The sequence below is a fragment of the Tachypleus tridentatus genome, chromosome 5 (genome assembly GCF_004210375.1).
Source record: "Tachypleus tridentatus isolate NWPU-2018 chromosome 5, ASM421037v1, whole genome shotgun sequence".
NCBI lineage: Eukaryota > Metazoa > Arthropoda > Merostomata > Xiphosura > Limulidae > Tachypleus > Tachypleus tridentatus.
Window position 1 is genome coordinate 49,097,752 of NC_134829.1, and position 13,645 is coordinate 49,111,396.

At 38.5% G+C, this 13,645-nt stretch overlaps 1 protein-coding gene and 1 non-coding gene across 4 annotated transcripts in view; both read right to left on the minus strand.

Moving 5' to 3' along the window:
- LOC143251121 (uncharacterized) overlaps positions 1–13,645 on the minus strand; it is a 105,360-nt gene that overhangs the window by 49,531 nt on the left and 42,184 nt on the right. The window lies entirely within an intron of this gene.
- Positions 2,510–2,583, minus strand: TRNAN-GUU (transfer RNA asparagine (anticodon GUU)). Its single transcript has one exon. It is a non-coding gene; the product is annotated as a tRNA-Asn (tRNA).

Here is a 13,645-nt window from a genome sequence, read left to right on the forward strand (position 1 = left end):
GAATATAGTCTAATACTAGCTTCAACAAATATAGTCATTTTGATCTAGTTGGGATTTGACCACAATAACACTGGAATACGTTATTCTAAGCCTTAATATTTTTTTAGATACATTAATTGATTTTGTTTGTTTTGAATTTCGCGCAAAGGTACACGAGGGCTATTTGCGATAGCCGTCCCCAATTTTGCAGTGTAAAACTAGAGGGAATGCAGCTAGTGATCACCACCCACCGCCAACTCTTGGGCTACTCTTTTAGAAACAAATAGTGGGATCGATAGTAACATTATAACGCCCTCACGGCTGAAAGTCCCTTAACCACCTGGTCATGCAGGGGCCTGATGCATTAGAATTCTTTATATATAAATTAACATATTCAAATCATGTTTCTACTCGATCAAAGTATTGTTACATTAGTTGCTCTGTATGCAATCTTCTAAATGAAGATATGTATTCATAACGGTTTCTCCTGCAGGTCAATTAGTCACTGTGAACTTTGTAAGCTTGTAAAATCTGGTTTAGAAAAGTTGGAAAATGTATGTCAAATTTTGTATTTTAAGCTATTTAATAAAACACACAGACACATATATAAAGCACTAAATTTAGAAAGTTAGATAGCATACTAACTGAACTGCACATCAGAAACTATTTTTCACTTTTTTTTTATTCTAATATCTCTTTAAACAAAATGTAACACATGTGACTGAACTGAACTAAACCTAATTCTTAGTGAATTATTTCAAAAACATAATATGTGGAACAAAGGTGGATATTTAAAACTTTAAATTAATACCCCATATTTTTAGACTTCTCATTTTGTTTTTCTTAAATTTTAAACATTTTAAATTTATGAGGTTTCTGATTCTAAACCTTTGTACAAATCAGGATGTTTAAGATTCCATAAAAAAACATTTGAATTTAACAAAACTGTTAATACTGAGTGGCTATATTTACTCTTGTAAACTGTAAGACTAGAAGGAAGGCAGCTAGTCATCACCACCGACCGCCAACTCTTGGGCTACTCTTTTACCAACGAATAGTGGGACTGACGCCTCCATGTTTGAAAGGGCGAGCATGTTTGGTGTGACGGGGATTCGAACTCGAGACTCTCAGAATATGAGTCAAGCGTCCTAACCACCTGGCCATGCTAGGTCTACAGAGTCAAGCGTCCTAACCACCTGGTCATGCTAGGTCTACAGAGTCAAGCGTCCTAACCACCTGGCCATGCTAGGTTTACAGAGTCAAGAGTCCTAACCACCTGGCCATGCTAGGTCTACAGAGCCAAGCGTCCTAACCACCTGGCCATGCTTGGTCTACAGAGTCAAGCGTCCTAACCACCTGGCCATGCTAGGTCTACAGAGTCAAGTGTCCTAATCACCTGGCCATGCTTGGTCTACAGAGTCAAGCGTCCTAACCACCTGGCCATGCTAGGTTTACAGAGTCAAGCGTCCTAACCATCTGGCCATGCTTGGTCTACAGAGTCAAGCGTCCTAACAACCTGGCCATGCTTGGTTTACAGAGTCAAGCGTCCTAACCACCTGGCCATGCTAGGTTTACAGAGTCAAGCGTCCTAACCAGCTGGCCATGCTTGGTCTACAGAGTCAAGCGTCCTAACCACCTGGCCATGCTAGGTCTACAGAGTCAAGTGTCCTAACCAGCTGGCCATGCTAGGTTACAGATAAAGAAAAGAACAGTGTTGCAAAATTATCCACTAACTACATTGTCTTCACTTATTTCACTCAAAATATTACGTTTTAACGTTAAAATAGTATCAATACTTAATTAAGCTGTCGCCAAATCTACTTTATTGCAACATATATACCACAATCACCAGCACAGGTACTTGACTCGCAATTTGTAGGTCTCGGGATAGACCCACGGCGTCGAACATGCTCATGTTTTCAGCCGCGGGAGCATCATGATGTCACAACCAATTCCACTATTCGTTGATAAAAAAGGGTATTTGAAGAGTTACAATTTTCTTTACAAAGTAGTTATATAAAATAAAACTCGAATAAGGAAGAAATACAGTTTCAAATGATAGAAACTTAAACACACTTTCTCCGGTTATTCAAAATGATCTCCGTCTGTGCAAAATACAAAAGTAATAACAATGTAGACAAAAATTATTAAAAGTAATAAAAAAGTTTGCGTGAGGTTCTACAAACCAGACTTAGGGCATCTTCAGAAAAGTTTAACTTTAGAAGAATAGAGGTTTAGTTTGTTTGTTTGTTTTTTTGGAATTTCGCACAAAGCTACTCGAGGGCTATCTGTGCTAGCCGTTACTAATTTAGCAGTGTAAGACTAGAGGGAAGGCAGCTAGTCATCACCACCCACCGCCAACTCTTGGGCTACTCTTTTACCAACGAATAGTGGGATTAACCGTAACATTATAACGCCCCCACGGCTGAAAGGGCGAGCATGTTTGGCGCGATGGGGATGCGAACCCGCGACCCTCAGATTACGAGTCGCACGCCTTAACACGCTTGGCCATGCCGAGCCCAAACGTAAACGCCGCCGGGTGGGCTCGAACCACCAACCTTTCGGTTAACAGCCGAACGCACTAGCCGATTGCGCCATGGAGGCGTCAGAGGTTCAGTGTGTTTCTTTAGGGAAGTTTAACATCCGATGATTATAAGTCTAGAATGATTTTAGATGTCGGAAGAAAAAGATAGGTTTAGTTTGCTTGTAGGCCTGGCATGGCCAAGCGCGTAAGGCGTGCGACTCGTAATCCGAGGGTCGCGGGTTAGCGCCCACGTCGCGCTAAACATGCTTGCCCTCCCAGCCGTGGGGGTGTATATTGTGACGGTCAATCCCACTATTCGTTGGTAAAAAAGTAGCCCAAGAGTTGGCGGTGGGTGGTGGTGACTAGCTGCCTTCCCTCTAGTCTTACACTGCTAAATTAGGGACGGCTAGCGCAGATAGCCCTCGAGTAGCTTTGTGCGAAATTCCAAAACAAACAAACAAAAGTTTGCTTGTTTTGTTATTAATCCAAAGCTCAAAACTAGCTATTTATTCTGTCCCCATCACTGGTATCGAAACCCGAATATAATTATCCAAGTTTACAGTTGAGCCGCTAGGGGTTAGATAGGTTCAGAATCTTTTTTTTTTTTAATAGTAAATTTTAACATCAGCACATAATAAATGTAAGGTATTGTTATAAAAGCTTATGATCAGAAAAAAAGCTTAGGTTATTTTTAGAGAATTTTAACATCAAACAAGATGGTTTTAACATCAGAACACAAAAAGTTTGATGACTTTTATTTTAAGTCTATCCAAGTGATTTCTGAATGCACATGTTATTTCAATTCGTAGTTATTTCACTTAAGCAGTAAAATCACGGTAAAGGCTTTTGATCCGTTGGATTTACCGAACGTCATGATGATGTAGCGACGGGTTAAAATCTCTGATTCTAAGACGTTAACATCGAGGAAAGGTCTATCAGTGTGTGAACGTGCTGGTCTTTCCACGGTGACAAAGAGATTTTCAACCGGAATTTAGTGGAAGATAGAAAATTGATTGTTCTTTGGAGTGTTTTATTTTGCCGTTTTATCTTTTTCTAAATGGCCACAGAGGAGTAGTTGTTGATTAATTTGCTGTGCGTTACTTGAGAGCCTTCAGAAGCAGACGAACTAGCGCAGTTCTCTTGTGGAAAGCATCAAGCATCCCGTCCATAAGGCTTCGCGTACAACATTTTTGAGAATAGCGAGTCAGTTCTCCCTTCCAGAGAAAATTGATGGTTCTTCCTAACACTGTGGACAGTATTGCAAGAACCAGAGAAGTAAGAAAAACAAAGTTAAATACTTTCTGTTTCTAGAATGTTAAAACAGCAATACTCGTCCTGTACTAAAATACTTTATTGCAAAGAGATTATTAAACCGTAAAATAATATCTTCCAACAGATGTCAGTAAAGTGTTATAACAAACTTGATTTGTTCTACTCTGGAAAATAATTTATGATTACACTGCACAACAAAGTTTTTGCTTCTTGAAAACTGTTGGGTGTTCCTTATAGATTTTTTGGCTGCTGATCACGAAAATCACATCCAAATTTGCCCATCACGTACCGTTTCATCGAAATCTTCAGTTTTCACCAGGACATTGCTACAATGGAAAAACGATATCAGGGCAACTGGAATCCGTCAATGCTTGCTGACTACTGTTGGACACTGCAACGTGATGCACCGGACATTGAATACAAACGAAAATCAGGAGCAAAACACTTTTAATTATGTTGAACACAATAGCGTATTAGAAACATAAACGTTATTAAATGCGTTATTGCCAGTAAACAGTTAACTGTCTATTTCTCAGAGTTCATACGTGATGAAGCAAAACCAAAACTATATTCGTGCATATCTACCAGGTACCTGTCACAATCAGCAAAATCTTTTCAGGAAGCAAAAACGTTTAAAAAAAAAATTGTTGTGCAGTGTTATAGGAAGATGAGATGTTTATTTCAAACAGCGTATTTTTATATTGAATGTACGAAAGTTCAGTTTCACGGGAATCCTAAAACAACTTGGAAATAAAACTATTGATTAGGGTAATCGTAATATTTCAGTTTGAACTACGTAAAAATTTGTTTGTTTTTTGGAATTAAGCACAAAGCTACACAATGAACTATCTGTGCTCTGCCCACCACGGGTATGGAGACCCGGTTTATAGCATTGTGAATCCATAGCGATGCCGCTGTACCACTGTGGAGACACGAATAAAAGAAATAACATTATAAAATCATGTCTCATAATGAAGTGTATAAATGTGACGAATGTTTCAGACAAAACATTTAATAAAATTCGTATGTTACGTCACACAAAGGGCTATCTGTGTTACTTGCCATTTGTTTTGAACTGATAGACTATAAGAAAAGCTTCTAATGAACAGCACGCAACACCCACCTGCTGGTCTGATTGAGTAGTGACTAAAACTTTAAAAAATATTTTACTAGTAATAGCTTGAGCAGTTAAGAAACGATACTCGAATTGTACCGAGTGGTTGTTGAGATAAGAAATTTCAAAGCAAAGCTACACATGGCTATTCTTAATTTAGATGTGATAGACGAGATAATTGGCAGCTAGTAAACAGCACACACCGCCAACTATTGGGCCACGTTTATCTCAACAAACAGTTGAATTTGATTGTCACTTTTATAACGCACCCGCAGCCCTAGAACGCGAAATACGGATTCTTGTTTGTTTGCTTGTTTTGGAATTTCGCACAAAGCTACTCGAGGGTTATCTATGCTAACCGTCCCTAATTTAGCAGTGTAAGACTAGAGGGAAGGCAGCTAGTAATCACTACCCACTACCAACTGTTGTGCTACTCTTTTACCAACATGGTTTGATGGGGATTCGAACCCATGACCCTCAGAGTGCGAGACAAGCGCTCTAACCACATGTCAATGCCGGGCCAATAAACTGTTCATTAAAATCTCTTAGATCCGCCGCTGCTTTTAACTTTCTAGATACGGAAATTATTTGAGCTAATGTTCCTGATACCTTTACTTCCTGCACTACTTTCTTTAGTGTTAGGGAGAATTATCTATTTTCCTTTATAAGATGAACTAATTCACTATTTCCTCAAAAGTGTAGGACGCAGAGCCTTATGGACGGGATACTTGGAGATTTCCCTGAGACCAACTGCACTGGTTCGACTGCTTCTGAAAGCCTCGATTATAACACAGCAAATTAATCAACATCTACTCCACTGTCGTCATTTAGAAAAGACAGAGTAGCGAAACAAAGACACTCTAGAGACCAATTTACTATTTAGCAATATATTCCGGCTCAAAATCTCTTTGTCACAGTAGAAAGACAAACACATCGATAGAGTGATGGACCTTTTCTTGGAGTTAAAATCCTAGAATCAAAGATTTTATACTCCCTCACTACATCATCAGCACTTTCGGAAAATTCAATAAGTGAAAAACCTTTACTTTTAATGTATTATTTTAGTGAAGTAACTGTGGAATGAAATTGCGTGTGCGACCAGAAACCATATAGATAGGCCTAGAGAAAGTCCTACTAGACCTAGTAGAAAGTAGATTTCAACAATAAAGTATTATTTCTCAGACTGTGGTTGTTTGGTTTAGGGTCTATAATATGTGAATCTATATACGGAATGCAATGAGTGTATTAAATGTGTACAGTGCATGTTTATTTTACTTTGTGCTGAGCCACTTGAGGGCTAGACGCTAGCCGTTTGTAATTTTCGAAAGATATACAGAAGAACTAACTTTTTAATCTTTCAATCTTGGGTGTTTTTGTTTTGTTTTGTTTTTTTACAAAGGAATAGCGAGATTGAGCGTAGGGTTTTCACCCTACCCCATGTGGAAAGGACAAGTATGTACGGTGACGGGTTCCGATCCCACTACCTACACATTGCCGTTATTGTGCTCTAGCCACCAGGTATACACTGTACGTAGATGATTTTGCAAAATTAATGAATCATACTATGAATCCATGTTGGCCTGGCATGGCCAAGCGCGTAAGGCGTGCGACTCGTAATCCGAGGGTCGCGGGTTCGCGCACCGCGTTGCGCCAAACATACTCGCCCTCCCAGCCGTGGGGGCGTCATCATGTGACGGTCAATCCCACTATTCGTTGGTAAAAGAGTAGCCCAAGAGTTGGCGGTGGGTGGTGATTACTAGCTGCCTTCCCTCTAGTCTTGCACTGTTAAATTAGGGACGGTTAGCACAGATAGCCCTCGAGTAGCTTTGTGCGAAATTCCAAAACAAGCAAACAAACAAGAATCCGTGTTTCGCGTTCTAGGGCTGCGGGTGCGTTATAAAAGTGACAATCAAATTCAACTGTTTGTTGAGATAAACGTGGCCCAATAGTTGGCGGTGTGTGCTGTTTACTAGCTGCCAATTATCTCGTTTATCACATCTAAATTAAGAATAGCCATGTGTAGCTTTGCTTTGAAATTTCTTATCTCAACAACCACTCGGTACAATTCGAGTATCGTTTCTTAACTGCTCAAGCTATTACTAGTAAAATATTTTTTAAAGTTTTAGTCACTACTCAATCAGACCAGCAGGTGGGTGTTGCGTGCTGTTCATTAGAAGCTTTTCTTATAGTCTATCAGTTCAAAACAAATGGCAAGTAACACAGATAGCCCTTTGTGTGATGTAACATACGAATTTTATTAAATGTTTTGTCTGAAACATTCGTCACATTTAATACACTCATTGCATTCCGTATTCAGATTCACATATTATAGACCCTAAACCAAACAACCACAGTCTGAGAAATAATACTTTATTGTTGAAATCTACTTTCTACTAGGTCTAGTAGGACTTTCTCTAGGCCTATCTATATGGTTTCTGGTCGCACACGCAATTTCATTCCACAGTTACTTCACTAAAATAATACATTAAAAGTAAAGGTTTTTCACTTATTGAATTTTCCGAAAGTGCTGATGATGTAGTGAGGGAGTATAAAATCTTTGATTCTAGGATTTTAACTCCAAGAAAAGGTCCATCACTCTATCGATGTGTTTGTCTTTCTACTGTGACAAAGAGATTTTGAGCCGGAATATATTGCTAAATAGTAAATTGGTCTCTAGAGTGTCTTTGTTTCGCTACTCTGTCTTTTCTAAATGACGACAGTGGAGTAGATGTTGATTAATTTGCTGTGTTATAATCGAGGCTTTCAGAAGCAGTCGAACCAGTGCAGTTGGTCTTAGGGAAATCTCCAAGTATCCCGTCCATAAGGCTCCGCGTCCTACACTTTTGAGGAAATAGTGAATTAGTTCATCTTATAAAGGAAAATAGATAATTCTCCCTAACACTAAAGAAAGTAGTGCAGGAAGTAAAGGTATCAGGAACATTAGCTCAAATAATTTCCGTATCTAGAAAGTTAAAAGCAGCGGCGGATCTAAGAGATTTTAATGAATAGTTTATTGACCCGGCATGGACATGTGGTTAGAGCGCTTGTCTCGCACTCTGAGGGTTATGGGTTCGGAATCCCCATCAAACCATGTTGGTAAAAGAGTAGCACAACAGTTGGTAGTGGGTAGTGATGACTAGCTGCTAAATTAGGAAAGGCTAGCGTAGATAGCCCTCGTGGCGCTTTGCGCGAAATTCAAAAGGACAAACAAACGTAACCGTAATTTCTTTCAACAATTGTCACAAATGTGTTGTTAACAAACATGACTTATCGTAAAGACCCGACATGGCCAGGTGGTTAAAACACTCGACTCGTAATCCGAGAGTCGCGGGTTCGAATCCCCGTCACATCAAACATGCTTACCCTTTCAGCCGTGGGGGCGTTATAATGCTACGGTCAATCCCAGTATTCGTTGGTAAAAAGAGTATCCTAACAGTTGGCGGTGGGTAGTGATGACTAGCTGCTAAATTAGGAACGGCTTGCGCAGATAGCCTTCGTGTAGCTTTGCGCGAAATTCAAAACAAAACTAAACTTATCGTGAAAAGCATTTTATAGACAGCGTATTTTCATACTGAATAAATATAAAAGCTTGGCTAAGTAATAGCACCTACCGCCCCCCTGGTGGAATACTCTTTTCTGACTTACGTGTAGAAAATTCAAGAAATTCTTTAGCTTTGAACAGTTGAGAAGCGATACTCCAATTGTAGTGAATATTTGTTTGTTTAGAAGCATTCAAAGAAAAGCACACACAATCTGTCTTAATGTTGGAGTGATTGTTTTAGAGATAAATCACACTGGATTATCTGCTATATCCATCGCTGGAAATCGAACGCTGGATTTCAGTGTTGTGAATCCGTAGACTTATCGCTGTCCCTCCAGAGGACATGTTAAATTAGAGAAAATGTTCCTAGTCAATATCACTCATTGCCAACCATGGGGACACTTTTCTCTCAGCGAATAGGGAAAGTTGACGGTTATTCTTATAACGCATAATTTGTCACGTTAACCATTAGAATACGCTTGGCCCTTGTCAAAGAACTAGTTACATTTCTGATTGAAAGCATTAAATTATTTTACGATGTTGTTACTTCAAATATGCGAAAAGTCAAGTGTTCTGGAAACATACGATGCCTTTTAAAAACACAAAGTTCACAAGTAACATAACATTTTTGGAATTATTTCGTCGAAAACGATCTGAATATTGATAAAGCTTAAACATACGTGTAATTTTAAATGAAAATGACATACGTATTTATTATCTTTATCCACAGTATCGTTATATGAGGCAGCACCTCAGAAACATGATTCAACTTCTAACAGTGAATGAGTGTATACGTTATGTTCGGCAAGCTACCCGACTGATCTTGAAAAATTCTAAACTTCGTACAGAATGATTCACATGAAATCTATTTTGAATAAATCGCACACCAGCGAATAAAGTGGCAATTGTTAGTGATTCCTGATGACTACGTGTAATATGCTTAAGCTAAAAATGAGTGACTTTAAACAATGATACACTTATCACGGGCGTCCGCAAGGGGGCACTTGCCGCCTTTCCAGGATTATTTAACCAAAATAGAAACTATAACACAAATTGAAAACTAAAAACTATTTCTCTAACTATAGTTTCTATGTCAGTTCGTTATCTTGGCCCATTCTGTAATATGTATATATATATAATATATTGTACCACGCAACAGTTGAGATGAGAGAGATCTGTGTATTTTTTATTTTTCTGTTGTACTACTTCGTTCTAATGTGTTTTATACTAGATTCTAAAATAGAGTGATTTCTAGCTTTCCTGTAACGTAGTAGCGATGTACAATCAATATGCAACACTAAATGTTTGGAACATATAAAGCTAATACCAAATCGTTCAAGCAAAAGAATCCAGAGACGATGTACATAATCATGCATGTCTATAATGCCACGTACTAGGGACAAAAGCTCGCAGCTGATAACATAACTTTCGTAATTTTCCATAAATTTGGTAAGCGACGATGGGTTACAGTTACATGGAATTCCCTTCCTTTTCTGTGGTGTTTATTAAACGTCTAGATACAAGTTTAAGGATGAAAGTTTTGCTTTCAAAGAACAAATTCTTTCATTATTAAAACTCGTAAAGTACGACGCTTTCTGGATGTTGAAATGTTATATTAAATTACACGTAATATATATGCTTTTATTAATAGTTAAAAAGCAAGTACAATAGCAAAATAACACAGAGGAATAGTTGGCAGTTTGTTTTTATCTGTGGGGAGGATAGTAAGTTTCGCTATTTTCAATTAAACAGTTCATGCGTGAGTTTAATAACGAAAGAGAAGTACACCTGTCTTTCGCGTGTCGAGCTTTAGAAAAAAGATTTATTTTTTTCATTAAAGGGTACCACGGCTGTAAGAATGTATTCAAAATTAAATTATCGTAAACATCGGTTAAATTATTTTTTATAATTTCATGTTTAACTTTAAAATTGAATTTTTTTTTAAAATTTGAAACTTAATATAAACTTTTTTTGAAAGTTTGTTTTGGTTTGTTTTAAATTTCGCTCAGAGCTACTCGAGGGCTATCTGCGCTGGCCGTCCCTAATTTAGTAGTGTAAAAGTAGATGGAAAGCAGCTAGTCATCACCATCCTCCGCCAGTTCGTGGGACACTCTTTTACCAACGAACAGTGGGATTGACCATCACATTATAACGCCCTCACGGCTGAAAGGGCAAGCATGTTTGGTGTGACGGGGACTCGAACCCACAACCCTCAGATTACGAGTCGAGTGCTTAACCACCTGGCCATGCCGAGCCTTTTTTTGGAAGTTAACATCTTTTCCATTTGTCTTTTTTTGGAAATTATGAAATATACATAAAAGAATAAATTCTTTCGGCAGTCGAAAGTATCACTTATAGGGAGAGGAAGTTTGTGATTTAATATTCAATTTTTTTATTTTTTGCGACCATTTAAAGAACTTTACTCATTTGGAATTGAGTCTCTCCTTTTTATATAGTGTCCAAATTTCGCGACATAATCTTTTTATAAACTCACTTGGGCCCGGTATGATTTCAGTACTAAAATATTGTATGAAAAAATCTTACTCATTACGATTAGTGTTGTCCCCCCAAGTGGCAGAGCTATATGTCTGCGGACTCACAACGCAAGAAACTGGGTTTCGATACCCGTGGTGGGCACAGCACAGATAGTCCTTTGTGTAGCTTTGTGCTACAAACAAACAAAAGAGATTAGTGTCTAGGTTTTTCCAAACTGTTTAATATTTACAACTAAGATTTTGCTAACTAATATTGAAAACTTGTTTCTATAACTTTCTAAGATTTATGACTGATGTTGGGTATCAAAAATTCGTACACATTACGATTCGAGACTCGTTTCTTTAACTTCACAAAATTTCACGACTGAAAAATTTAGTTAACGAAAAATAAAACTCACTGAGGTGAGAGCTTCTTTAACTGTCGGGGTTTTCACGACTGAAATAAATATTAGGAAGGCCTAACGATTAGTGAGTTCGGATTGTGAATTCAGGAGTTCAAAGTTCACATCCCGATGCCACAATATGTTCCCCGTGGGTTAGCAATAAGAATGACCCATTATTCGGTTTCACACGAATATTCCAGTTGTTGTTTTTTATTCTATTCAGGACAGTTATATACAGTTTGGCGCGAAGATTCCCAACAAACAAACAATCTATACGAGTCTTGTACCTCTAAATATCCCAGGTTTAACGACCGTCGTATATAAATCGTTTCATTGTAAAAGGAAACTAAACGTATCAAAAACTACAAGCAGAAGTTTTCGCCTCTGGAAGGGATGTTCAGCTGATAAATAAGTTATTTAGTTTTACCAACTAAGTTTGGGTGAGAGGAACATTCACTGGTGTATGTAAACTCCAGGTATAAGATATGTGATTTACGTTTAAAAATAAACACCTTAATTTGTTTTAGCTTCTGAAATATTCGTTTTGTTAGGGTAGCATATACGTTTTGCAATAATCTGGAAAATCAGGATTTCTAAGATTGGTTTGGTTTGTTGTGAATTTTGCACAAAACAGCACGAAGGCTATCTGCGCTAACCGTCCATAATTTAGCAGTGTAAGAGAAGAGGGAAGGCAGGTAGTCATCACCACCCACCGTCAACTCTCGGGCTACTCTTTTACCAAATAATAGTGGGATTGATTGTGACATTATAACGGCCCCACAGCTGAAAGGGCAAGCATGTTTGGTGCGACGTGGATTCGAACTCGTGACCCTCGAATTAAGAGTCGAGTGCCTTAACCACCTGGCCATGCCGGACCGGACTTCTATGAAAGACGGTTTACAGATTTCATAGCGACATCTGGAAACGACGTTATTCAGAAAGGACTATAATATTTTTAAAGAAAAATCAGTCACTTGAAGCTATATTGAACGATGTTTTCAACAGCATTAAGATACAATTCATAATTATTACTTTACGCTTGCTACTGTTGAACCTACTATTACCACATAATCTGGAAGTACTAGTGGCTTCAGACACTGCTATTTACAAATATATTAAAACAAAAACGAATCAATAGAGTAAGGTGTGTGAAGACTCGCTGTCAACTCTGCTGCTGGTAGCTTCATGTTTTGGAGTAAGAAATACTATTGTCTTACTTTCATTATGCATAATTTACTGCAGTTTTAAAAGTTAATATTAGTACTACACTGCTGGCCAAAATCTTAAGGCCAATGAACATAAAGACAAAATATGCATTTTGCGTTCTTAGACTTAACCACTTATTTAAGTAGAGTTTAGAAAGATGAAAATAATAAAAGGCAAAATAAAAAACAAACAAACTATTTTTGGCATTTAATAGGGAAAATGTGAACACGATGAAATTAGCCTAAATACTAACTGGTCAAAAGTTTAAGACCATACTGAAACGAGGCGTTAATCGGTTAATCGGCAAATTTCTTATAAGACACTGAGGGATACGGAAAGAGAATTTCAAGTGGTCGGCCCAAGCAGGAGGATTAGACGGGTTGTCCGGCAAGATACCATCCAACCGTCGAACCAGATTAAGTCCCTTACGGACGCAGAATGTAGCTCAATAACAGTAAGACGGCATCTACGAGAGAAAGGCTTTAAAAACCGTAAACATCTTCAGAGGCTACGCCTCCTTCCACAATACGAAACAGCTTGGTTAAACTTTGCTGAGAAGCACCAAACATGGGACGTAGAAAAGTAGAAGGAGGTTTTGTTCTTTGATGAGAAAAAAATTTAACCTGGATGGTCCAGATGGCTTCCAACGTTACTGGCACGATAAGGATATTCCACCGGAGACATTTTTTACACAACACAGTGGAGAAGGTTCCATCATGATCTGGGATGCTTTCTCCTTCCGTGGAACAATGGAGTATCAGGTTATACAGGGACGTCAAACAGCAGCTGACTACATTGGCATGTTCGAGAGAGCATCCTTATTGACTAAAGGCCCTCGCTTGTGTGGAAATGACTGTATCGTTCAGCAGGACAACGCTGGAGTCCACAATGCCCGCAGGACAAAGGACTTTTTCATGGCGAATAACGTGATTCTTTTGGACCATCCAGCGTGTTCGCCTGAACTGAACCCCATTGAAAATGTTTGGGGATGGATGGTAAGGGAAGTCTATGGAAATGGACGTCAATTCCAAACAGTGCATGAAGCCATCTTCATCACTTGGAATAACATTCCAGCGAGTCTTCTGCAAACGCTTATATTGACCATGTCAAAGCGAATGTTTGCAGTTATTT